Genomic DNA, 27,252 nt, shown 5'->3' on the forward strand with positions numbered 1-27,252 from the left:
CTGCACTAAACTAACCTCAAATAATAATTAACGGGAAATCAAAAACTTGATACAACTACATTGAATTAACCTCAAAGAATAATTAATGGAAAATCGGAACTAGATCCAACTACATACATTGAACTAGCCTCAAAGAATAATTAACATAAAATTAGAAACTTGATGCAAATGCATTGAACTAACCTCGAAATATAGTTGTATTATATATAGGGAGAATATAATATCTCGGCAAGTATAGTTTTGCATTTTAAGTAGTACTTATTATAATTATTTTATTATGATTGAGAATGTCTTGCTATTTAAGTAGCTTCAATATCATCTTCGCCACATTGAGCATTTGATAAGCACCCAAAACTGTAATATTAAACCCCGAGAGACATAGCATTTTGGTCGATTATGTGTTTAATAATCATGTAATAATTATATTTTCGTATTACTTTGCGGGTTTCATAATTAAAATGAATATAGTGATAAAACACATCGAAATCTGAGGAATACGGGAATATTTGGAGTTTCCCATCGACCCGTGAAGCGAAGTTTCCAAAAGAACGAACCGGTCATGAGCGGGCCCACATATGAAGAAGCGACAAATTTCCGAAGCTCAAATCGGATAAATCTAGATGCCGGCGTTGGCTAGTGAAGTCGCCAAGTCACTGTGAATACTGGGGAATATTTGGAATTCCCACTCAATCCCCGTGAAGCCCAACAAAGCCCCGACTAGAGCGAAGTTCCCAAAAGAACGTAAACCGGTCGAAAGCGGGCCCACATATAAAGAAGCAGGAAGCTTAGAAGCTCAAATCGGATAAATCTAGGTGCCGAGGCGTTGGCTAGTGAAGTCGCCAAGTACAAGAATCTGGGAATATTTGGAATTCCCACTCAATCCCGTGAAGCCCAACAAAGCGACTAGAGCGAAGTTTCCAAAAGAACGAGAACCGGTCTGCGGGGCGGGCCCACATATAAAAAGCGAGGAAACTTCCGAAGCTCAAATCGGATAAATCTAGGTGCGGCGTTGGCTAGTGAAGCTGCCATAGCGACGAGGCGGCGAACTTCTCGCTAAGGACAAAAAGTCGTAAAACGCCAAAATCGGTAGCCATGCTTGGACACACTCTGCGGGCCCGAAGGCATGATGAGTCGGCATAGGCAGGTGGCAAAGGATGGTTTAAATTTGATACCACCTGAAAGAGAAGACGCGTACCAATTCAAACCGGTGGTTTGAATTGAAATGAAGCTAACAAACAAAACATAAAATCGGCTAAAGGACAAAAATTTAATCTGGTGAAACAAAACTTTGATTCTCAAAGTTTTGAACGTTTCAAATAGGTAACAAACAAACCTGATTTAATTGTTAGGAATTCACGTGAAGGGACATCCTTTATATATATATGAGGGTTCGCCTTCATTATAAGGTCTTGACATATTAATGCTTTAGCATTTTAGTTTTTTTCTTCTTTCAAGACTTACATTCCGCCATTTTTATTTTAGCCAGCTTAATCTGGTAAGTTATTTTACCCTTAATAATGATCATTTCTTTTCTAGTTTATTTACGTCACGCATTTATTTACTTAATGTAAAGAAGTTTTATTATTCTTCTATGATGATGAGCTAATCCCCCCGTGGGGAGGGTTATGTTGCTCGTGTAAAATCGGATTGACTCGTTAATATTCTAGAATCACTACTTAGGAATTAGGCATAGAATTAACATCCGGTCCCAAAATGATCGAGATCGTACAAAGTTGGACTGCGATGCTCCAGCCGGTCTCGTAGCGACAAAATGTCTCACGCAGCGACTCTCGGTGTCGAGCAATCCAATTCGGTCTAGCTAATGTGAAATCGAGCAGGGCGGAAATAATATACCAGAGATGCGGTATTATTAAAACTCCTTATGCTAGTGAAATGCGACCTAGAGATGTGGGCATGCACTAGGGATCAATACTCGACGTCGTCTCCGAAACGAGACGAATTAGAGATGTAGTGATTTGGTAATAAAAACTGTTAAGAAATGATTCTTGCATGAGCATGATTAACTCTCTCCCTGTTTCTCTACATTTTGTTTACCTACATATAATTGCCGTAGTAATTTATTTTATTTGCATTACCGTTATTTTAATTAAAAACCAACTAAAAAGAAACCTAAAAATCCTTCTCACTTAAAGTTGTAATTTCCAGTTGTGAACCTATCCGAGCCCTAAGGTTTGGATGATCCCTTACTCGACCTATCCTACCAAACCCACGTGAGTAAGGTAACTTGACTAAAACGTACGACTATACGAACGTTGGACTTTGGACTTTGGACTTGGACTGTGGACCTCGGACTTAAGAAAATAAGTAACTGAAAGCCAATAAACGTTCGTGTGTAAAGAGCATTTTATCAGCATTCTCACAAAATTTCAATCAAACTTCTATTATTAAACATAACAACCAAAATAAATCGACGGGTTTTACCAAGATTTGGTGTTTTCGTTTGATAGAGAGGTGCAAAAAATTTAAACAAGTGATTAATATAATTTTCATATCTCATAGCTATGAATAGTTGCTAATATTTTTTAGAATAATTTAATATAACGACACCCGTTCGTAGGACGGGTTCGAAAGCTAGTATATACATAAACTAGAAAAGCTACAGAGCTCAGTAAATAAATAGTACGCATGCATAAAATAGAAGAGCTACATAGCTCGGTAACTAAATTGTATGTGAGCTACATAGCTCAATATTACAGATCCATAGAATAATTGTTTAAAAATTGTTTTTGTGAATCATCAACTGAAAAGCTTATGAAGCAGGGGTAAAGTCAAACTTTGGTTCACCATCAGTGATTGCTATTGCACTAGCATCAGGAACTCGTGCTTCACTCTCAGGAACAGACTGTGTGGTTTGGATTAACTGGAACGATTGAAGGCTGAATAGAACACTCACCTGAAACTGGAACTGGCAGAAAAGGAAGTTGAATGGGAGGCATGTGATCATCAGTGTCTTCTTCAGAGGATGAGGAAGCATCAGGCATAAGTTCTTCTTGGATAGCTGAGATATTGGTGTCTAGATCAGGAAACAAGATGAAAGGGTTGGTCACTCGCCTCTGAGCATCCAACTGAGAGACATATCCAGTAGCCTCAATAGCCTCCTCAAACTTAACTTGTCTGGCAGCCTCGAATGACTCTTGAGAAACATCAAGTACTCTCAGAGCAAAGTGAACGGCATTTTCAGCTGACCTCTACCTCACCTCCTTCACCACTTGAGAATAGAACTCAGAGGTCTCTGCCAAGAGGTCACCAGTCTTCTTATCAGAGCGAAGACATTTCTCTTTTAGAGCCTTCTCATAACCTGACATGACCTCATTTGCATGGGCAATGGCTTGCCCAAGGGTCCTCATCTCAGTGTCCCTACGGTTAAGTTCCCCTTGGACTTGGTCATGTTTTGCTTGCAGGGTAGTGAAGTGGGCGCGCAGTTCCAAGAACTTTACTTTCCAAACGACAACATCAGCAGCTCCTTTTTGGGCTTTCTCCAGAGAGCTCCGAAGGTTGGAGATAGTGTCTCTCATGTTCCTAAAACCAGTATCAGATTTCTTCTCTTTCACCAAGAGCTGGTCAACCTGGATCTGCAGCTCGCAAGTTCTCTTCTCAGCAGCCTCTTTTGCCCATATCAGCTCACCGGTGATCACACAATCATCAATGACAGCAGGCTCCTGAACTGAACCCGACGTCGCAGCTTCACTGGAAACGGCCTCTGAACTCTTCTCCTTGCTATTTTCTCTTCTTCTAGTAATTAGAGAGGATTCATCCTGAACTGGAGGAGGAAGAAGTCCGGCATCCTGATCAACAGGAGGAGGAAGTGTTGTGCGCCCAGAATTCACAGTATTTATTCCAAAGGGGGAAGAGCCAGGAACAAGTTGCAGCAATTCTTCAGTAGACATGTTGAGATATTCAAAAAGATGGGTGGGATCAGGAACTATCACCCAAGGCATCCTCTGTTCCTTGGGGATCTTCTTGATAATGTCCACCATAGCAGCATCAGTTGCAGTTAGTTCATTCTAGGGGGAAGAGTCATCTAAGGAATAATAGCAAAAGATATTCAGGCAAAAGACTCCTATATCAAGTTATATAAGTACCTAAGTAGGAAGACTTACAGGTTGGAGCATGGGTGTGTTTTCTTGGCACAGGAATTCCCATGGGCTCACCATCGTCATCGGAGGGGCGAATGTCCCAAGCATCACCCAATACACGAAGGTGGTGATCAGCCCAGCCTTTGTCACTCTACTTCCCCTCAAAAAAGACGATCGGAGAATTCTTGTCTCTGGTCATGAGGTAATAGTACGATTGGTCTCGAATACGCCGGACCTCATAAAAGTAACCGAACACCCAACGGTTGAGAGCAAATCCATGTCTCTTGGCGAGAAGGGCAGGGTACATAACAGATTCGTAAAAGCAGGGTGTCTTTGCGACCAAGAGCAAGATTGAAGTGAATCGACACTCTCGAAGCAATGGGTGGAGGGGAAGAGTGAGTCCGGCCCTAAGTTGACCAATGGTGATGAGCGCCACCTCCTTGTAAGCCAACTTATCAGATATCCTCCCCCACTCCAAGCCAATATCTTCAGGGATGTGAAATTTTGCGCGGATCAGTTCCAGGGAGGAAAGATCTCCGAAGTTTACAAGTGACCAGTTGGGATTCATGATCGAGAAAGATGAAAAGTTTCAAGCTTTGGTTAAACCCTAACGGGATATCAAAAGGTTCAGTATGCAGAAAAAGGCAGTAGAAGAGATAATGAAAATTCTCTCACCAGATCTCTTATATACAGACAAGATAGACGGTTAGGATGAGCCCAAGCGTTGCGTCTTTTCGGGATGGAACTGCCATCATTACCTTTTTCGGGAAACGGAGTGTCTGTTCGAGCCGTCTTTTCAGAGCCTTAATTAGTTAAGTACGTCCGCAGTTCCCAACAACAGTTTTGGAAAAATGATTCTCGCCAAAAGCGGCGCCTCGCTTCCACGCGCATGCGTGCGGCATGAAGCGAGGGGCATCGTAGGGGATTTGCGTCACTTTGAATAGATGACATGTGTGTGGGAAATAGCCTAAGACTATAGATGTCCAGAATGAGACGAGGACCATCAGATCAATTCTGTGAATAAGTGATCTCGTGCTTAACACGAGTGTTTAGTGGACATGTGTCAAGCACATGATTGACCGCCTTCAAACATAACAGTTACCCCAGTCGTTAGGAACTGATATAGACAGTTCCTGAACAGAAGGAAACTGAAGATGGCGATCTTTGATGATAAGGAAGGAATTGTGATGACATATCTTAGGAGTTACTTTTTAGATATAATCTTCCCATATACGATGTGACATTACGATCAACAAGGAAACTTACCTCTCACAAGATATGGTCTAGATTCAGACTTCCATAAAAAGAGGAATCCTAATAGGAAGGCTGAGTCCAAAGATGGAAGGGAACTCACAAGCGATGAGGACAGCCCTAACCATAGGACTCTCGTCACCCTTCCTATATATACCATGGGGATTCGTTCTTAGGAACTACGCAAAATAGGGTTTGATTTTCCAATGGAACAAAGAAGATACGTAGGCAACCGTCAAACGGTTCAACCCTAAACTCACCATCATCTCATCCCTTCTCTATTCAGTAAAAGATTCCATATCACAAGGCACAGAGAAAGATCAGGGGATACACGGAATTTCCCCTACATAAACTATGCTAAAACAAAATTTTCCATTTCTAACCAAACATACATAAACCAGATTCATGTAAAAATCAATTAATGGAAAAACAAATCAAGGAATCTAATTTCTTCTTGGAATCATATTTCAACGAACCAAACACAACCAAAGTCCATAACCACCCAGTTTATAGTTTGAGTCTACTTTCGATACCCATACCCAGCAAACTAGGTGTGGGTCATCAGGTCAAATTCAATTCAAAATCCGCCACTATTTGGGCCTAGGATTAGTTTATGTATTGGGCTTAGGATTTAGAGAGGATTTTACCTTACAAAAGAACTACTTGCAATACACATCACTAGGCCTTATGCTGTTACGTGATTCTCAAGTTGACTTCTTTGTGAGACTTCTCTTTGAGTTTTGCATTTTCTCCCTCCCTCCGTCAAAAACGATACGAGTTTTTTGCTGTCTCCTTTGAGGTATCATCTCCTTTATCCTCAATGCTTTATCAAGTTGATATTAGATATTTGTAGAGTAGTAGGTTAATTATTAGGTTGGTTCTTTCTAGAGTTGCTAAGTTATGTCAGATTCATGAAATAATTATTCACTTTTCTTGATTTCACAACTGTTTTGAGTGTTAAAAATATTCTGTCATAGCGTTTCTTATTATATAATTGGTACTTGGTAATCTTCATGTGATCCTTGAACTATTTGATAGTCTTTTTGAAATTCTAGCTATATCCAAAGTCGAACATATAAGCTAGTACGTCATTCATTGCTCTTGACTGTGGATTGTGTATGTTGATTGATTTTTGTTCCCCTGCCATTGCTTATACAGTTCAACTGCTTCATTATTTCCAGGTAACTACTCTTCTTCGTTCGATGCCCACCGTGGTTGGGGTATACTAGTTTAACTGTTTAAGTACCACAAGCTTTGGTCGCGAAACCCTAGCACCCCTAGTCGGCTAGTCCCCTACCTACCTCTATCGTACTATTCTCTGTCGGCTGTCGCTCAGCTGTTTCTCTCTTTGTGGAAGAAGAAGCAAAAAAAATAGAGAACCTATCAAGAGATATTACAACCACCATCCCTTTCAAGACTACCCTGTAAAACAACTGCACAATGTAAGTGTTTTCCAAACTCTGGTGCACTATTCTTTCTGATTCCACATTTCCGAAACTCCAACTCACCCACCTCCTCCAAATCCACCCTGACATTTATCTCTCTTACAATGACCTTAATGGACGCCTTAATTATTTTTACTATCTTGACCCATCATCAAATGAACAAGGACACATTTTCAAGATCAAGCCATTCAAAACCACTGATACTGAATTCATTAGACAAACATTCTACAACGTGCCTCAAACCCTGGGTGCTTGTAATGGTTTTGTCTACATTTCAGAAATCGTTGTGGTTGACTATACTTGGCTTCCTCGCAACCCCATTTATGTGTTTAACCCCATTACTAAACAAACTGGTGAACTCCCTAAGTTCACTGTCCCTAAACGCAATGTTCCCGGTTGGGTTGATGAGGTATAGACAGTTGGTAAGTTTTTATCTGGTTTTGGTTACCATGACTCGTAATCTTCGCTGTTCGTAAAGTTGTAATTACAATGCCCAGATTTTCAACAATGAAGTTCAAATATTTACTTTAGGAAGTACTAGTTGGAGGAGAAAGGTGGGTGTTGTCCCCAAGGTGCTTCCTCGAGATTCTGGAATACTTTCGGCACCTATAGTTAATGGATCTCTTCACTGGATAACTACTAGCGATAATGATGAGAGTGACCCCTTAAAGGAAGGAGGAAGTCTTCTAATTGTATCACCGATCAAAAAAAAAAAAAGTCTTCTAATTGTATCATTCCACTTGGGTGTGGAAGAATTCAGATTTGTTCCGACTCCAACATTGCAATTGCTAAAAAACTCTTGTTATCCATATACACTTGGGGCATATACACTTGGGGTGCTTGAAGGTCATCTCTCAATGCTCATCTGAACCATATATTCAAGTTTGGGTTATGAACAAGTACAATGTTAAGGAGTCTTGGGTGAACCAGTTCTGTATTGAACTTGATTCGCTGGGGGGCCGAGGTCTTGGGATGCCCTATTACTATGTGAAGCTTTTACAAGTCTGCAAAAATGGGCAACTTTTATTTGTTTCTGGTAGCAAGAACCTGGTTTCTTATAACATCACTAGCCGCAAGTGTCGATTGGTTGAAATTGAAGGGGTTCTAGAAAGAAGTAATCGTTATTTCTTTGCAGCACATCCCCTTGTGGGCAGCCGCATTTCACTTAAATCAGCTTTTGGAATGGACCAGTGGCGCTAGAAAAATCAGAGAGAAGAAAAATTAAGTCTGACAAAGTGTCTTTGAGATAATAGGGAAGACGAGTCACTAATCAATGCATCTGTGGCTGTGGGAGTAAGCTTTTGAGTCAGGTTTGTGTAAAGAAAATTTTGCTTATATTTCGTTGTGTTAACCACCTCACCCTCATTTGGTTTTGAGCCTTACAATATTTTGAAGATAATATCCTTTACACGATTAGACCTTTAACAATTTAAAGTATCTTATTGTACCTTTGTTGGGTCTATGTGAACTTATCCTATGAACTCCATTTGTCTGCTTATAAACATGCTATATCTCAATGATTCCCATGATACTCGTAGTCATTTTATTCTTTCTGTTTTTTGGCTGTATACTCCGTGTTTAGTTCGTACAAGGGATTCCTGGATGGAATGTATGTTATGGCGATATGTAGTACGATATCTATCGTGGTTATGAAATTCGCTATTTAGAACCTTCTTACAATTCATTCACCTCCTATACTATTTACCAAAGGACAGACAAATGATTTAATAATTTCAGAGGTAGTCATCTTGCCTTAATAGATCCTGAATATAACTGACCACTCCTTCTTAGCATTAGTTTCACCAGTTTTATATCCAGGATTGGTTTGATATCTCTGCACCTCCTTGTTATAACTTCACAGAAAAAGAATTAAAGGTGCTTGGAGTTCTCTCTGGCCTCTGTCACTGTTGAAGGGGGCAACATTCAGAGTAAGGACTCTTTTGGATCAAATTGATCTTGAGTTTGTAGTCTTCCAGAGAAAAGAATCCAAGTGTAGAAGGAATGCCTGGGATGCGCTAGTGTGCCCAGTACCAGTTGAGACCACATGACTTTAATAGAATACCTATCAAGTGCAAGTTAAGCTGATTTTAGCAGTATGTTCCCTGCATGAGTTGGTAATGGTGAGGTGTGTCTCTGTGTGCAGGTCTTACCTCCTCTGTTCCAGATATTGCAGAAGGTCACTAGGTCGGCCTAATGGTTCCTTTTGCTTCAGAAATAAGCTCAGTAACATTAGGGGCAAAATAGAATGATCATTGTGCTAGAAGTCATACCAGATATAGGTTCCAGTATTTTGCTGTATTGTTCCTGATAAAATTTGTGACAGTCTCAAGACTGATAAATAATCCGTAGGGTACTCGGTTGTCAAAGAATACTTGTCTTTAAACAGTTTAGAGGGTACTCTCTATTGGTCAGTTCTGATTCCCGTGTAAGCCCTCATCCGGAACGTGGATGCTTAATAGAAATATTCAGGATGAGCGGTTATTTTCAAGCTCTAGGTCATATAGCTAATATCCTACTAATAAGTTTTTGAGTCAGGTTTATGTAAATAAAATTACGTTTATGTTTCATCGTGTTTTCCACCTTACACTGTTTGGGTTTTGAGCCTTACTATATGTTGAACATAATATCCTTTACTTGTTTAGACCAATGACAATTAAAAGTATCTTATTGGAGCTGTGTCGGGTGAGTATACGTAAACATTTCCCATGAACTCTAATTGTCTGCTGATAAGCATGCTAATATATGAGCGACTAGCATCTACAGAGTAGGTTTGTTGTGTGAGTCTAAGTGAGCTTTTCCTATGAACTTTATTTGTTTGCTTATAGACATGCTATATCTTAATAATTCCATGATACTCGTAATCATTTTATTTTTTTCTTCTTTTGGCTTTATACTCCGTATTTAGTTCATACATTGGATTGCTGGATGTGATGTATGTTATGGAGATATGTATTACGACATCTATTGTGGTTCTGAAGTCCCTTATTCAGAACCTTCTTCTGATTCTTTCTTCCCATGTACTATTTACCACAGCAGAGATCCTGAATATCTGACCCCTCTTTCTTAGCATTAGTTTCGTAAGTTTTTATATCTCCAAGATTCCGTTTGATATGTCCACACATCCTTGGTATAACTGCACATAAAAAGAAATAAAGGTGCTTGGAGTTTTCTCTGGGATCTGACACTATGTTGAAGGCAACATTCAGAGCAAGGACTCTTTTGGATCAAATTTATCGTGAGTTTGCAGTCTTCCAGAGAAGAGAAGCCAAATGTAGAAAAAATGCCTGGTATGCACTAGTTTGCCCCATGCCAGTTGAAACTTGAGACCATCTAACTTTAGTAGAATGCCTATCAAGTGCAAGGTAAGCTGATTTTAGCAATATGATACCTTTATCGTTAACCAGATTGTTGTTGTCTTGATCAAGCGTGAGTGGAACTCTGGGTGCAGGTCTTCCATCCTCTGTTACTGCTATTGCAGAAGGTCGCTAGCTAGGTTGGCATAGTGGTTCCTTTTTCTTCAGAAATAAGCTCAGTTAAGATTGGGGCAAACTAGAGTTATGATCATTGAGCTACAAGTCTTACCAAATATAGGTTCCAGTGTATCGCTGTATCGTTCCTGTTGAAATTTACTGCAGTCTCCCTACCCATAATATAATCCCTAAGGGCTAGGGCACTCGGTTGTCAAAGAATGTTTGTCTTTAAACAGTTGAGAGGGAAGTCTCTATTTATCAGCTCTTCTACCCATATAAGTCTTCATCTGACACAAGGACGCATAACAGAAATATTCAGGATGCGTTTATTTTCAAGCTATAGGTAGTATAGCTAATATTATACTAATGAATTAAATACTGTCTTCTCTTTAAACCTATTCGTAGGGGTCCTCTTTAATCCAATTTTATTTTCTACATTCCTATCCTACTGGAGCATCGTACTGTCATATATAGAGGCTATCAGGCTAAAGGATTTGCAGCCTCCTAAGAGTGCCGCATGGCACCTATTATTTTAGTTTTAACATGTTTCAGCTTACGTGTATCTGGAGTTAAAGATGGAAATTATGAGTAGCTGTTATATCTTGATTAATAATACTCTGTATAGTTATATCTTCGTCAAATTACTCTAAAGTAAAATGGGCTTATGTGTTATATATATAGTGGAAGAGGGATAGACAGACTATGAAATGGTTCTCTCAATGCAATACTACGAAATGTAGCTATTTCGCATCTCGCCTGTTCTTATTTCAGTTGTTTTAAATCTATTTGTAGAATTATGGCATCTTCTACCTATGTGTAAATTAGTCATTCTTCCTCTGTTAACTGGTTTTTGGGGGATGAAGGTTGGGAACATGTGTTGTTGCGCACTGAAGAATGAGAAATATGCGACAAGAGTGGCACTTATAACTGCGCATAAAAAAGTCTCATATATAGGGGTTCTGAATTAGATAAGTTGGTGATGCAAATGGATACACTTGTGAGGTGATTATGTGCAAAAGTTATAGATGTCTGTCTTTGCAGGATGCAAATGTGCTTTTTTAATATCACTAGAAACTGCATATCAAGTATCATTTATTTCCAGTTACTAATGCCATCATTTCTTTAAGCTTTTAAGATGTTAAATGAAAAGTAAGGCATTATGTATGTTCTGTGCAGAGCTCTGCACTACTTGAGTTTAGAACCAATACAAGAGAAAAAAACAAACAGGAAGCGTTGCAACCGCTGAAGTCTGCAACTCCAATTGCGAGTTGGTCCACAAGTAACTGCTGGGAAACTTTTAAAAGTAAGCAAGGATGGGGAACTTTTACTTGTTTGTGGTAACAAGGATCTGGTTTCGTACAACACTACTAGTGGTAATTGTCGTTTGGTTGAAATTGAAGGAGTTCAGAAAAGGGATGAGCAGTATCTTGAAGCACATCCACTTGTGGGCAGCCACATTTCACTCAAACCAGCTTTTGGAATGGACAGTGGCGCCAGGAAAATCGAAAGGGGAGAGACACTTGACAATTTAACATGAAGTGTCCTTCGTATGGGTCATTTGGGTCACTAATCACTGCCAATGTGGTTGTCAGAGTGTGCTTTTGAGTCAGGTTTAGATTTCATTTTGCTGTGTGACTGTATTAGCCACCATATCGCATATGGTTTTCGAGCTTCACTTTGCATGTATCCTTCTCTTGTTTAGACCTTTGCCTACTTGAAGTATCCTATTGGAGCTATGTTAGATTGATGTAAACTTTTCCTATGAGCTATGTTGGTTATATATAAGAGTACAACAGTTTATACAACACCATTTTGGTTATATATATACAACATTTTTAGCATATATATTGGTCATTTTACTTATAAAATCATTTTACTCTCTCTTTTTTCGGCTTGACTTCATATGTTGGTCATACAATGGTTTGCCGGATGCAATGTCTAATTGTGATATGTCTTACTTGTGGTTCTAAAGTTTGCTTGCAATTGGTTATCTGTACTCTTATATACATATGCTCCTAATCTGTTGAGCTATTAGAGGAAACAATGTTTGATTGTGTTCTGTACTTCTGTCGCATCACACATTGACTTTCCCTTCTCTTTGCGAATACAAATTCGAATGAAACTTATCCCGCCACGAGTTTCTTCGTTGTTTGCGACTTTAAGGGTTGTTATTTCACTACGTTTTCTTATTTGGGTCTCGTCTCTTTAAAAGCTATCACAGGTTAGTTCTCTTTCTCTCTCTACTGTTTGTCTTATTTTTTCTATTGGGTTTCACTTTTACTTTCCCATCTCAAATTTATTTGACAACACCCTTTCTAATCTATTATCGAAATATCTTCACTGCTAGGGGGTAAGTAACTCCATCTTTCCAATGCAAGTATATTAAACCATGTTGGAAATAAGGTTGGATAGACGCCCACCAAGATAAGGATAAACCACTGAGTATAGGACTCTATCCTATCGATATTAGATGAGTATAGACTCTATCCTATCGGATATTAGATGAGTATATGACTCTATCCTATCGATATTAGATGAGTATAGGATTCTATCCTATCGATATTAGATGAGTATATAACTCTATCCTATCGATATTAGATGAGTATAGGACTCTATCCTATCCAATATTGAGGAGGTGGGAACCTCTATAAATAGACCCCCACCTCTCACATATTAATCATCCGAACAACAAGAAAAGCTCTCTCCTTTAATGGCAGCCTCCAACATTTTCTAAAGTAGAAATAGGTGAATTTGTGGAGATTCCATAGGTTACCTCCCTAGCCATTGTCGGGTTCTTGGTTCTTGGGTTCGTGGAAAAAGGTTGCTTCCGTTTAAGTGGTTGGAACTTGACTCAAGCAAAGTTAAGAAGAAGAAGATCTTGAGTGTGTCACTTAACATCTTCTCCGTAGATCAAAGCTTGGAACTTCAAATTGAAAGTCGCGGACCAAGGTACGATCTTCCTTTTCGCGCATTGGCTATTTTATGCATGTGGTATAACGTAATTGTATATATCATAGGAATCATGCATGAGATATAGATAAAAATCCAACATTGGCATCGAGCCGGTTTTCCATGGTCAAAGATGCTTTTGTTTGCGGTTTTGATCTTGTGATCTACATTTTTGAAAAGCTGGTTTTTTCAAAATCTTTAATTAATTTTTTAAATAATTAGGTTGTTTAAAATTAATTAGATATTGCTTAATTTTTTTTGCAAAATAAATTATTTATGGGAAATAATTAGTGGAAATTTTTTTCTAGGAAATTTTTTTTCTTAGAAATTTTTACATGGAAATTTATTTCTGAGATTATTTCTCTAGAAATTTTAGGATTTTTTCACATGTATTTTTCCATGATTAAAAATTGACATTAGGATGTTTATTTTTACCATGCAGTAATTATTTGAATCTGGATTTTTACTATTGCATGAATATAAAATTGTTTGTTTTCTATCAACGGTCATATGAATACTAAGGCACAATGCCTAAGTCACATAGACCCGAAACTTGTAGGAAAACTTAACTAGATCTTGGGAGACAGGCTTCCAAGAAACGCATGACTGCAAAGAAATATAGGAGAACTTTGAAGCCTACTGTCTTGAAATCTGATAAGATAGAGACAGAGCCACCATCACCAGAATATACACCAAAGAGCCTCAGTCCTATTCAAGATAGGAATGAGGCTCGACCACTTAAATCTCTCCTACATCGATTATGGGACGATGCTAAGGAACCAAATCCATATGATGTGTCATCGGGGTTTATTTTCCCACCTCACGGGAAACAGAGGAAGTGGCTAGTAATTTTCGAATGGCTGATAGTGACTGTGAGGATGAGGATGACTCCCCTGGGCACCCAGGAAGCTTCTATGTTCATGGTTGACTAGCTCTTTTTTCTACATTGTTTTTGAAAGATAGGAAACTTTTTTTGAAGAAACAATTTTATGAAATGGAAATTTAAGTAGTAGATTTTTGCATATTCTATGTTATTGATAGTCAAATGCATTGATTTTATTTAATGGCTAGAATCATGCTAGTAGATTATCATGATCATCTCATATGTGAAAATGTGGATTACTTAGATTTAAATTTAAGAGATGATTCTTATTCAAGTATCTTATTTTTGGAATTCAAACTTGATAGAATGGCACCCGATGGAAAATCCCGTTACGATGCTACCCGAAAAGGACTTGTTAAACGATAAGAATTACGAACTTTGGTCTAGGAAAGTTAGGCTAATTCGCGCAGATAGGAAGGTCATTGATGTAATAACCGAGACAAGAGCGTAACCTACCGCTGAAGGATTAACACAAGTCGCTTATCTTCTTTATACTTAAAAAGTACAATGAGTATACAAGCAAAGATAATGTTGCCCGAATTGCCATACTTGGCACCATGAGGAATGACTTCATGATGCGGTATGATGGCCTTGGATCGGCAAAAGAGCTATGGGAAGCGATAAAAGCGGACCTTGGGGTAACGACTACCGCGACACCGGTGAGGAGGCTACAAATGAGCTTTGACAAATTTATCAAGCTGCCCCATACCTCTATGACACAACATTATGCGGTGATGAGAAACATGGTTCGAAGTTAGCCCAAGCGACAGTCCCCGGTCTGTCAAATGAACAAACAAATTCAAGCCGTCATTAGGTCTTTACCTAAAACTTGGGAACAATTTTCGCCTTATCTTGACGATGATGATAAAAAATATCACAAACTTTGCAGGTGCAAAGGAAATGTGAGCTTGAGGAACAAAGGCTTCTCAATGAAAAGCCCGTTGTTCAAACCGAAACAAATGTTGTCAACTCCAAAAAGAGGAAGGCTCCTTGGAACAAGAAAAGTGGAAAAGGGAAAGGCAAAGAAAAAGGCCAAGCCTAACCCACAAAAGAAACCTAGGAAGTCGATAGACATGACTAGTGTCAATGCTTCCGTTTGTCATCGATGGGACACTATGCTAGGGCATGTCCTTCTCCGAGGTGAGTTTTACTTTTAAAATCTTGTCAATGTGATAAAATCTTGTCATGTCTTGTCTGATTCATCACAATATTGGATTGTAGATTCAAGAAATGATTGCACCACATAAGCCGGGATAGGTCCCTATTTGAAGATTTCGGAAACTTCCACACCTGTGTTGGTAAAAGTTCAGATTTCTACTATCCGGCTGATTTTGTAGTCCTCGATACGAAGTCGCTAACGACTGGGTTCCGATTATTTTAGGGCGCCCTTTCACGGCAACCGCCAACGCGCCATTAATTGCCGTGATGGTTCAATGTCCATGTCTTTTGGCCATCTTGTCTGTTGAAGTCAATGTTTTAAAACAAGGACACAGTTACATTCGATTCGCCTATGGATGGAGAGGTTAGCATGATCGAGCTTTGCTCGAGATTATTTCAACAACACGTTCCCCGATAGTCATATGCCCCAAAATTCTTTCCTTTGGAAAGTCGACTCAATATTTCCATTCCTACACTAGTCGATACACACATATTATTGATGAGGACCGGGATAGATGACTTTCTCAAAGATGTAGAGGACTACCATAGTAATGTGGATATGACCAATCTAGATAAGGAATTTGATGAGTTTTTTCGAGTAGGTGAAATTTCACCCTATCAAGAACTAACTTGCACAACATCCACCTCGATTCCCTCCTTCCACCCTTTCAAAGGAATCTCGAAGTTTGCACTCGATCCTTTTGTTTCTCCCGTGCTTCATAATTTTTAAATCCTCCTAGCAAACAGATACTTGTAAGGACAAACTATTTGACACCTTCATTTTCAGAATTGAGACAGTCCCTACACACACAATGAATGAGTTTTGCCAAAACCACATCCCTCATTGCACATTTGGCTGTCTTTCTAAAACTTATCCATATCCACCATATTCTCCACAACCATTCACTTTTCCACACTTATTTACTAAAACACCCACGATTCAAAAAGTAAAAAGAAGGTGCATGATAGGTTACACAATAGGGTTATCCGACTTCGCTTTGGATTCCACTAGGTCGTGGTCGAGGGAAATCTTGGTGTTTCATTGTGTTTGGATATGTTTTCTGTGATATTTATTTATGGAATGATCCACAACTATTTCGGGTTGTTGATATATGATTAACTGCATGTTCATACATATGTTTTAGATAAAGTCTTGAGTATCCGACTATAAACGACTCAAATTTCTGTGTTGGTGCATTTCCTTTCATTCCAATATATTGGTGAGTGCACCATTAAGGTAACCGGCCCTCCCTATGGAGTGTGTGGTGTAAGTACGGATCCTAAGTCCACGGTTCACATAGTTCACGTTTTTCCACTCTTGCATGTTTTTCTCGGATTTTTGAGTCATGTTTCTCTATGGTGTGAATTATGTCTTTATTGGTTATTGTTTTTCCTTCTAAAACTAAAAAAAAAAAAAAAAAATATAAAAAAATAAAATAAACATAGTAATCTAGGAAGTCTCGAATCGACTTTAAAAGACCTTTCGCTAAAAACAAATTTTCTAAGCTTCGTTGTAAAAAAAATTTGTTTTGGGGTGGGTGTTCGTGTTTCCGCATACTAAAATGTTTTATGTCCCATTAGAGTTGTTTAGGCCGTTTTTTTATTGTATTACGATTCGGATTGACATGATCTATTCATTTAGATTTTCATTCGCTTAAGATAACTTACGCCATGCACGCACTTCGAGGCGTTTTCCACTATCTCGTATGTCATCCGAAGTCGGAATAGAGTGTTTTATGGATCATTGGATAGGAAATTCTCTCCTGATCATTTCCATATCTCATTCGCAAAAATCGGACATGTAATCTAAGCGGGAATTTTGATTTGAAATCAAAAAAAAAAAAAAAAAAAAAAAAAAAAAAAAAAAAAAATCAAAAATTTCGATTTTGGGCTTGGCATTCAACCCCACCCACCGCCCATGGAGAGCGGGCCAGCTTCTTACCTTCTCACCGAATAGTTCATCGCGTTCTTCATCTTCCACCGCCATTAACGCCAAGCTTAAAGTTCAAAACCCTAGCAAAAATAAAATTTAAAAAGAAAATCCAATAAACCCCGCTCAATATCAAATCCTAACCCAAATCTTTCTACAACCAAACCACCACAACCCCCACCGATTTTAAGCACTAAAAACACCGAAATTTATAAAATTGGTGCCGGCGCCACCACCACTCCATCACCACCATCGTTCTTTTTAGGTCGGTTAAGTTTAATCCACCACCACCACATCATATTTAGACCCTCACCCATTCCAAACACTAGATGGCTCAACGCCGAATCATACCGAGCAAGTTTTCATCGCCGACCATTTTTCAGCGCTTTTTTTACGGTGATCTAAATGGCTAGTAGAGACTGGAATAGTCTTTGGTACTCGACCGAAGACTTCTACCATGAAGACTTGGTCCGACGGTTCTACAACACCAGGGAGTTGGAGGGGAGTAGGATTTTTGTGATGGTCAGGAAGAAGAGAAGGGAGTTGACTACGGGCTGTTATTGAGATTCTAGGCATTCCGCCTAGAATCAATCTGGATGCCACTTTACAGGATCCTCAGTTTGACGGGGTAGAGCCGTTGATGGGCGTTACTGTCATCAATGGGAGTTACAATCCAAACTCCCATTGGTTCGCCAGCATCCTCGGGACCAACCAACGGGCTTTCGCTGGATTGGTCGGAATGTCCTAGGCAAGGACAAGGTCGATGACATCGGTCCGACCTGCCTCCACGCCCTATGGGTACTCCAGAGCGTATATGATTTCTGTGATCCCTGCAGTTTTGCTGAACATTATTAGGGGTTCGGAAGGTCTTTGGCACCTCTCCCGCGGCTTATTACTAAGATCATGTCAAGATGAAAGCAACTCCCCGTGATCCGGAGAGGATTTACATTACCCCGCACCGTAACCCGCGTATCTATAGGGAGTGTACCCAACAAGTATGGAGGAGGGCTGAGGATAGAGAGGAAGAAGAAGAGGAGGCCGGGGACAGCAGGATGATTCGGAGGAGGATGAGGAGGATGGGACTTGCTTTGATACGGATGCCTTCCGCAGGAGGTGTTGGTTCGATGTCGAGCGCATGACTATGCTTCATAGGGGCATGCGTTCACTCAACACTCTCTCTGCGGCAGACCTCCGGACTCGACAGCGACCATTCATCACAACTTCGAGATCCGCACCCGGAGGGAGGATGAGAGATGGGAGAGCGCTTAGGGCTGAGATGGAAGCCCAACGCCGTTTAGAGTGGATATGCTAGCACGCTTCCCACCTCATACGGACTCGCCTCGAGGACCGCAACTATTTGAGGCATGGCGCCGTCGACGAAGGGCGGCGGACCTTCGAGCCCGTGAGCCACCACTAGAGATCGGGTTGCCCACCACCACCCGGGCGAGGAGTTTAGAGAGGATGAGGAGTGATAGTGGTAGTTATTTTGTTTTATAAGTTGTTGTTTTATTTATTTTTGTTGTTTTATTGTAATGTAATTTTTATTCTCGTAATTTGAATTTTGTAAATGAAAGGACCTCCGAATGAAAATTTTAATATAAGGGGTTATTTTCAGTTAGTGTGCTTGTTTCATTTTGACCCCACCTTCCCAACTTGTTTGGGGTGGTTTTATCATTTCAAAGCTGTATTTTTATAAAAACCCTAGTGTTAGAATTTATCATGGAGTAAGGTGAAAATATGGAGTTTAGGCCTATCTATGATTGAGAATCATTGTAGGATAACATCTAGATTAAATAGGTACATTCAATCATAAAATCCAAATAAGAGATACTGGGTTTGAATTAGAATACGAGGATATGAGTTGTTTCCGTTTTCAAGTTTGGAAATTTTAGGATTTCTCGAACCGCCGAATTAGTTTTTGGCAACTTTCCGATCCATTCTAGCAACTTTAAACCTATATAAACTTGATACAATCTATCCTCACAACTCACACTACACCTAAACCCCATCACTCACCCTTCACACCCGCGATTCCCACGTTTCGTCTCCATTTTCACAAAATCGCAACCGGAGACCACGCTTCTAGTTAGTTAGTTAGCAGCTCAGCTACACTTCGTCGGAAAAATTTGCTTTCGAGGGCTTCGCTTCAAGTCAAAGCGACCCGCTAAGTTACTGGAATTCTAAAATACAAAGAGCGCGCCCGCGCCCTATTTGAGCGCGCCCGCGCCCTGACTTCTCTGGACCAGAAAAATTCCAGTTTTTCGCGCGTTGTGCCCGGTCGTTTTGCAGCTATTCCAGAACGTAGTTTTGAGATGACATCTCCCATAATAATACCGGAACAGTCTTTCGAAGATTTGTTCCAAAGCACTACTTATGGTGCTTGGTTTCGCGAGGTGATCACATACGTTGGCTGGGAACCTCTTATGGTAAGACCGGCTGAACTTTATTCTCCAGCACTTGCATCTTATTTTTATAATAACTGCATTTTCTTTGAGAGACCGGATGGAGAACAAGTGTTCTCCATCACCATTGACGATGAACCAATGGAAATTACCAGGTTCTTGCTAGCATTTGTTCTTGGACTTGCTATGCCCATTTGAGATACAAGACCCATGGTGCTATTGGGTCGATAATATGCATGTCTATACTTATGAGTCTTTGCACGAGGCTTATGGGGCAGGCATTTTCCAGATTGAGGACCAAGGGGACTATAACGTTGTCCCTTGGTAGCCTCGGGTCCATGAACATAGGAACTGTTATGTTTTGGATTATGCTAAACATTTTAGGGAATGGCGTTTTTTTCTCGCGTGAATGACGCCACTTGCAGCCGTTTTCCTTGCTTTAGCCAATGGACGCCGGTTCTATGACCTTCCCGGACTTTGATGTCTAGTTTAGCACGAGCCCATACCATGAGGCATAAGTACCTTCTTATGCCTGTTCTAATTTCAATATTATGCTATGTTTCTTTCCGCTTTTTGTACACGTTTCACGGATTGGATTAAGGTAGACACGCGGTCGCGACCCACCAATAGTATTATTCGATCTTTCCGTGCAATGACTTGGCATGGGTGGCGGATACAACCTCACCAAAGTTGCACCCTACACCCCATCAGACCAAGTGGCACTTAATAGGTTAGCAACCATAGATGATAAATGGCGTGAAGCCCGGCAAATTATCATAGCATGGCAAGACGCTGAAGGAACCTCACTTCTTTATAGAAGTAGAGGATGACGAAGATGACGAATAATAACAACGGGAGTGGAGGTAAGTTTTAGTTCGGTTATAGTGTCCGCTTATGTCCCAAGCAATTTAATTATGTTAACCCCATAATGGGTAGAACTCTTATAGAGTTGTGTCGGGCTTTTATTTCCTATATTAGCACGTTCTAACTTTGTTTTGCGGATGTTCCCGAATTTCACGCGTTTCAATGGTATTTTTCCTACCCTCTTTATTTAAATGCTTTGAGGACAAAGCATGCTTTTGTTGGGGGCATAGAAACACGGTAATTAAGACATCCTGTTACGATATAGATAGACATAATATGCATTTGTTTTCTAGTTAAAATTTCAAAAAATTTAAAAATATAAATAAATAAGTCATGCTATACACTTAGGAATATTGGTATTGTTTCTTTCTCCATGCTTTTAACAATCTAGAAGTCTCACATAGCCGCATTTGCATCGGAATAATTGTTAGAAACTTAGGTTAATCGTAGGTAATAATCTTTGCATCTATCTATAAATATATTACATGAGTATCTATGATTGTTAGCGATGAAGTTTTCAAATCTAGGCTAGAGTACTTATTCTACAAATCCTCGTGGAGAATATAGCCTAAAAGCCTTATATGAGCTAAACATTTGAGAAATGACACAAGGGAGAAGTAAAATCCGGATAGAGAAATCACACGTCCACTTGCTTGATCACTAAACCATATCCTAAGTGAGAATTTAGGCCGCTCTTTGGATCGATATAGCCGTAAATTCAAACCTATGAATTATTTTCCGCTAGTCGCCACTCGAGCCTTTCATTAGCCCTTCCATAAACCACAATTCCTTTACCCTGTTACAAAAAAAAACAAAAAAAAAAAAAAAAAAAAGAGAATAAATCAACCTACCCAATTTAGAATAAGTCTGAGAATAGAATGAGTGAAGAAAGAAGAAGAGAAAAACACGTGTAAACAAAAAAATTGTTAGTTGCTTCAAAAAGAAAAGAAAAGAAAAGAAGTTTCCATCCAAAGAAAAGAAAAATAGAAATAAAATAAAAACTCCAAAAAAAAAATAGAATAAAAGGGAGTCAAAAGCCAAAGAAAAGAAAAAGAAAAAATATGGCTAAGGATGGAAACAAAGTATAGAAGCAAAAGAAAATAACAAGGTTTTCTCTAAGTTACATAATACGAAGACTCTATTATCTCAGACTTGTCCTTTTGAATATCCATTTCCTTCCTTCTTAAACCACCGCCTAATCCCCGTAACACCTAATAAAGACCTCTAGCTCAATTAGGAATAGGTTAGTGTGATAGTAAGTGGCAGATGTGTTTGATCGACCCCGGCTTCCTTGTTGTCATTGAGATTGTAAGGTAAAGTGTACCCACCGTATTAATCGGAGTAAATAAACTTGAGTGGAAAAATCGAGTGTTGTTTCTTGACTATTATTGTGAGAACCTACTTAAGGACGCTTATTCGAAGTTTTGAGTAAAACAAACCCCGCTAAACATTTGATAGTACTTTACTCATTGTATATATGTTTATTGTAGATGATTGATTATTACGCATATATTAACTTAGGGTTTTGACCGGGTTATTCTTGTGTAATTGCTAGAGAGATGTATAGATAGTTGAGCATGAATAAGGAAACAATAGTTTTATTTTCTTAGTCGTTGTAGTATAGATGAAGTTTGTGAGTACCTTCATCGAAAACTCTCACGAGGCTATAACTCGGCCCACTAGGGAATTCCTAGTGGTTTAAGGCCTTGTTGCATATGGTCAATGCAATCGCGACTCAGTGAAAACGAGATTAGGTAGAACTCCATTTTTGGTCACTTATTCTAATTTCTCATCTTTGCTTGAGGACAAGCAAAATGTCGTTGGGGGGTGGTTTGATAAGAGCCCAAAACTGTAGTTTTAACCCCTTAATAATCATCTTGTTAGACCAATTATGTGAATAATAAGTAAGAGTTAATACTTGATTAAGTGTTTTTATGCATTTCAGGCTTCAAAGTCCATTATGTGCGTAAATGTGCCACTTTAGCGAGATAAAGGAGCAAAAGTCAGTGAGAACTTCGAATGCCATATCTTTGGACTCAGACCTCGGATTGAGGCCTACCTTATGTCAAAACGACCGCTCGGAAAGAGCTTTGCAATGGTCCAAGCCTTGACCCAATCAGAGGAGCAGAAGTGGACGAAAAGTCTGTGGAAGCCAACTTCACCTGAAGAGGCCTTTTGGATCGAAGAATTGGGTTTTGGCCCCGATTCTCCGCCCAAACCATGGCTCCAAGCCCATGCACGATTTTTGGATCTGAATGTATAAAAACAAAAGCTTAATTCTTTGTTAATGGTAGATTAAATAGTAGAGAATTAGGGTAGATAGCTTAGAATAGAAAGTAGCCATTAAAATAGCTTCTAGATCTAGATTTAATTGTTTTATTTAATTAGTTTCAAATCCTTTATTAGATTAAACCTTTGGATCTTGTTCTTCAAATTAATTAGATCAATAAAGAAGTATTATTCAATTTCGGTTTTGTCAATTCCAATTCTAGATCTAATTTCAATTCATGTCCTTATTTCAATTTAGTCATTAAATTAGATTTCATTATTGTTAAATTAAGTAAATTTCAATGCTTTATATTATGTTTAGTTTTAATCTAAATGGAAATGATTATGAATGATTCAAGGCTAAACCTCCATTAGAGGGGGTTGTGAAGCCTTGATGAAAGCTTGAGTCCGATTATCGTAGAGTCGTCGTATTTTCTATTCCACTCTAGAAATGATTAGTTCACCATGAGAATGGGTTTAATTGTTCACATGCTAGTTATGATTGGTAGAAATGCCATGTATAATTAGGGATTAGGAATAACTAAATTGTTCTCATGGGCGTTCATTCGATTACGGACGACGATTCGCCGTTAGTGGATTAAGTTGAGTTAAGGTGGAATCAATCCCCCTCTAACTCCTTATCATAGAATCAACGTAGCCTTCCCATAATTATTTAGATAATCGACTAGTTGCATCTTGTGGGTAGTTGCATCGTAGTATAATTCCCTTCGTAAAACTCTCATAGACTTAAAAACGACTAGTTAGATTAGAAAACATCCATGCTAGAGCACTAGGAGTGGAACGAACTTATCTACTCCACTATATCTCATAGGATGGAGAGTAGAAATCTTTGATAAATCAAGCACGTAAAAATATAAGTTTAGTTTACTTACGTTGTGAATTTATAGTTCATTACGTAGGTAAACTACGTCATTTTATATTTATCAGGTTGCTAGGGTTTAATTTAAATTTTTGAAAAGCGGTTTGAGAAGATGAAGTCGCGGTTGTGTTTGTGGAAAGGGAGGTACGGGCGTGCTGTAAGTGCGCGCGAGTTGGGCGCAAGCCCAATTCGATTTTTCGACTTTTGTCGATTTTTAGCGCGACTTCAAACTAAATTTCCCGCTTCGTTACCGGTCCGATTTTTGCGAATGAGTTATGGAAATGATCAGTAGAGAATTTCCAATCCAATAATCCATAAAACACTCAATTCTAACTATGGGTGACGTATAAGAGGGTGGAAGGACGCCTCGAAGTGCGTGTGTGATGTAAGTTATGCGAACGAAGGAAATCTAAGTTTAGATTACGTCAACCTAATTGAACTAATGGGCCTAAACAAAACCAATGGAAAGTTCGAGAAATCCCTGATGGAAAGATCGACTGCCCACCCCCAAACAAATTTTTAAACACAAAATTTGTTTACAACGTGGGTCGTTTACTGTCAGATTCCCAAGACTTGTTGGATTGCTATTTCTATGATTTTAGGAATTTTAATTTTATTTTTATTTGTTTATTATAAGAAACACGAAAAACGATAAATACATAATTCACTCCATAGAGGAACATGACTCAAAAACCGAGAAAACATGCAAAAGTGGAAAACGTGAATTATGTGAACTGTGGACTTAGGATCCGTGATTTACAGCCACACACTCCATAGGGAGGGCCGGTTACCTGAATGGTGTACTTATCGGTATATGGAAATGAAAGTAAGTACACCAATTGACAAGGGTCACCCTCATAGACGTGGTCCTGTAAAAGGACTTCCTCTACATCGAGGACGAAGTTCGTGAAAATGTTTTAACCGTTGACCATTAACTTGAAAGGTACCGTTGTCATTTGGATTTACCAAGGTGATTGCCCCGTAAGGGGTGACTTCAAGAACTTAAAAGGGCCGGACCAACGGGTTTTAGTTTGCCCGGAAAACATGTAGCGGGAGTTGTAAAGCAAAACCTTTTGTCCGACCACAAACTCTTTGCATAAGATATGCTTATCATGAACACGCTTCATGTTAGCTTTATAATCCTTGGCGAGATCGCATTTAATCGCCACGGATATCTTCAAGCTCATTCAATTGCAACTTGCGTTTGACACCTGCCTCATCAATATTGAAGTTAAGGCTTTTTATAGCCCACGAGCACGGTGCTCTAATTCAATCCGCAAATGACATGGTTTCCCAAATACAAGTCTAAAGGAGACATACCGATAGGAGTTTTGAAAGCAGTTCGATACACCCATAAGGCATCCGATAGACGCTTTGACCGGTCTTTCCTATCAGGGTTTACAGTTGTTTCTAAAATCTTTTTGATTTCCCTATTAGAAACTTCTACTTGTCCGCTAGTTTGTGGATGATAAGGAGTTGCTACTTTGTGTGTAACTCCATACTTTTTCACTAGGGATGCAACCCACTTTGCAAAAATGTGTTCCACCATCACTAATGATGGCTTTAGGAATGCCAAACCCATTTAAAAATATATTCTTTAATAAAAATACAACGGTCTTATGGTCATTGCTACGGCAAGCTAGGGCCTCGATCCATTTTGACACGTAGTCTACGGCAACTAGAATATAAATGAAACCATGGGAAACTGGGAAAGGACCCATGAAATCAATGCTCCAAACATCAAAAATTTCTACTATTAAGATTGGATTTAATGGCATCATATTACGTTTCGTGATTCTCCCAAGTTGTTGGCAACGAATACACGTCTTGCAATGCACTTGGGCATCCTTAAAAAGGGTAGGCCAATAAAATCTACATTGAAGAACTTTAGCGGCTGTTTTCATCCCACTAAAATGGCCACCACACTCTTTGTCATGGCAGAACGATAGAACTTCATTGTTTTCCCACTGGGGAATACAACGATTTAATAATCTGATCCGCACAATACTTTAAAAAAGATAGGGCTCATCCCAAAGAGTATAACTTAACTCGCCAAGAACTTCTTTACGTTCATTTCTTGACCAATTATAAGGCATAACATCGGCCGCTAAATAATTGACAATGTCAAAGATACCATGGTGCTAAAAAATGGCATCTGTGATGCTCATCAGGAAAAGAGTCTGGTATGGACTCAGAATCAGTCTGATCGTTGTTTGTGAGTCTAGATAAGTGGTCGGCAACTACGTTTTCGACCCCTCTTTTGTCCTTTATTTCTAATGTGAACTCTTGCAGGAGAAGGATCCATCGGATTAATCTCTGCTTAGCATCCTTCTTTGCAAGAAGGTACTTAAGGGCTGCATGGTCCGTGTAAACTAAAGTTTTAGAACCAACCAAATAAGGACGAAACTTATCTAAAGCATAAATGACAGCTAAGAATTCTTTTTCGGTAGTTGAATAATTCCGTTGAGCATCGTTTAAGGTTTTGCTAGCATAATAAATAACGGTGGACTTATTATCTAGTTTTTGTCCCAAGACTGCACCAACTACATAGTCACTAGCATCACACATGAGTTCGAAAGGTTTAGACCAATCGGGAGGCTGTATAATGGGTGCAATGGGTAGGGCGGCTTTTATAGTTTCAAAAGCCTGCGTACAGTTAAAATTAAAATCAAAGATTCCATCTTTCAAAAGCAGATTAGTTAAAGGCCTAGCTATTTTCGAGAAGTCTTTGATAAATCGCCTATAAAACCTGCATGGCCTAGAAAGCTCTAATATCACGGACGGTCGCGGTGGTTTTAGGTAGAGTCGCTATCTTATCTAGTTTGGCCTTATCTACTTCGATGCCATCACTAGATACAATGTGACCTAGTACTATGCCCTTTTTCACCATGAAATGACACTTTTCCCAGTTTAAAAACGAGGCTCTTTTCTTCATACCGTGTCAAAACCTTAGGCAAGGTAGACAAACAAACGATCGTGAAGGAGTATCCATAGATAGAAAAATCATCCATGAAAACTTCCATAAAGCTTCTACCATGTCACTAAATATATGAAGCATACAATCATTTGGAAGGTACGGGGAGCATTACAAAGGCCAAAAGGCATTCGTTTATAGGCATACGTTCCAAAGGGACATGTGAAGGTGGTCTTTTCTTGGTCATCAATATCAATGATAATCTGAAAATAGCCTGAGTAGCCATCCAGAAAACAATAAAAAGCATGACCAGCTAGGCGCTCGAAAGCATTTGATCTATAAAGGGTAAAGGGAAGTGATCCTTTCGTGTCATAACATTTAACCGTGCGTAATCAATGAGATCCCCATTTCATGGGACCTTGTGTGATAACATAGTCACCATTCTCGTTACGTACCATGGTAACTCCCGATTTCTTAGGAACTACATGAATGGGGCTGACCCCATTCGCTATCAGAGATTGGGTATATGATACCCGCATCGAAAGTAATTGTAAGACTTCTTCCCTAACCACCTCTTTCATGGCGGGTTCAAGCGACGCCGAGGTGAGGTTCGCGAAGTCTTCGTTATCCTCCAAATGGATACGATGAGTGCAAACATTAGGGTCAATTCCCTTAATGTCAGCTAGGGACCAACCAATCGCAGACCGATGTTCCCTAATCACCCGGATTAAACTTGTCTCT

The 27,252-nt window shown here is 39.3% G+C and overlaps 1 long non-coding RNA gene across 1 annotated transcript; it reads left to right on the forward strand.

The window, feature by feature from the left end:
• Nucleotides 1-5,784: 5,784 nt before the first annotated feature.
• LOC147487178 (uncharacterized) lies at nt 5,785-12,104 on the forward strand. The gene is made up of 3 exons (XR_015202649.1): nt 5,785-6,147; nt 6,530-8,103; nt 11,440-12,104. It is a non-coding gene; the product is annotated as an uncharacterized LOC147487178 (long non-coding RNA).
• Nucleotides 12,105-27,252: the final 15,148 nt, after the last annotated feature.

Source organism: Coptis chinensis, chromosome 7 (genome assembly GCF_015680905.1).
Source record: "Coptis chinensis isolate HL-2020 chromosome 7, ASM1568090v1, whole genome shotgun sequence".
NCBI lineage: Eukaryota > Viridiplantae > Streptophyta > Magnoliopsida > Ranunculales > Ranunculaceae > Coptis > Coptis chinensis.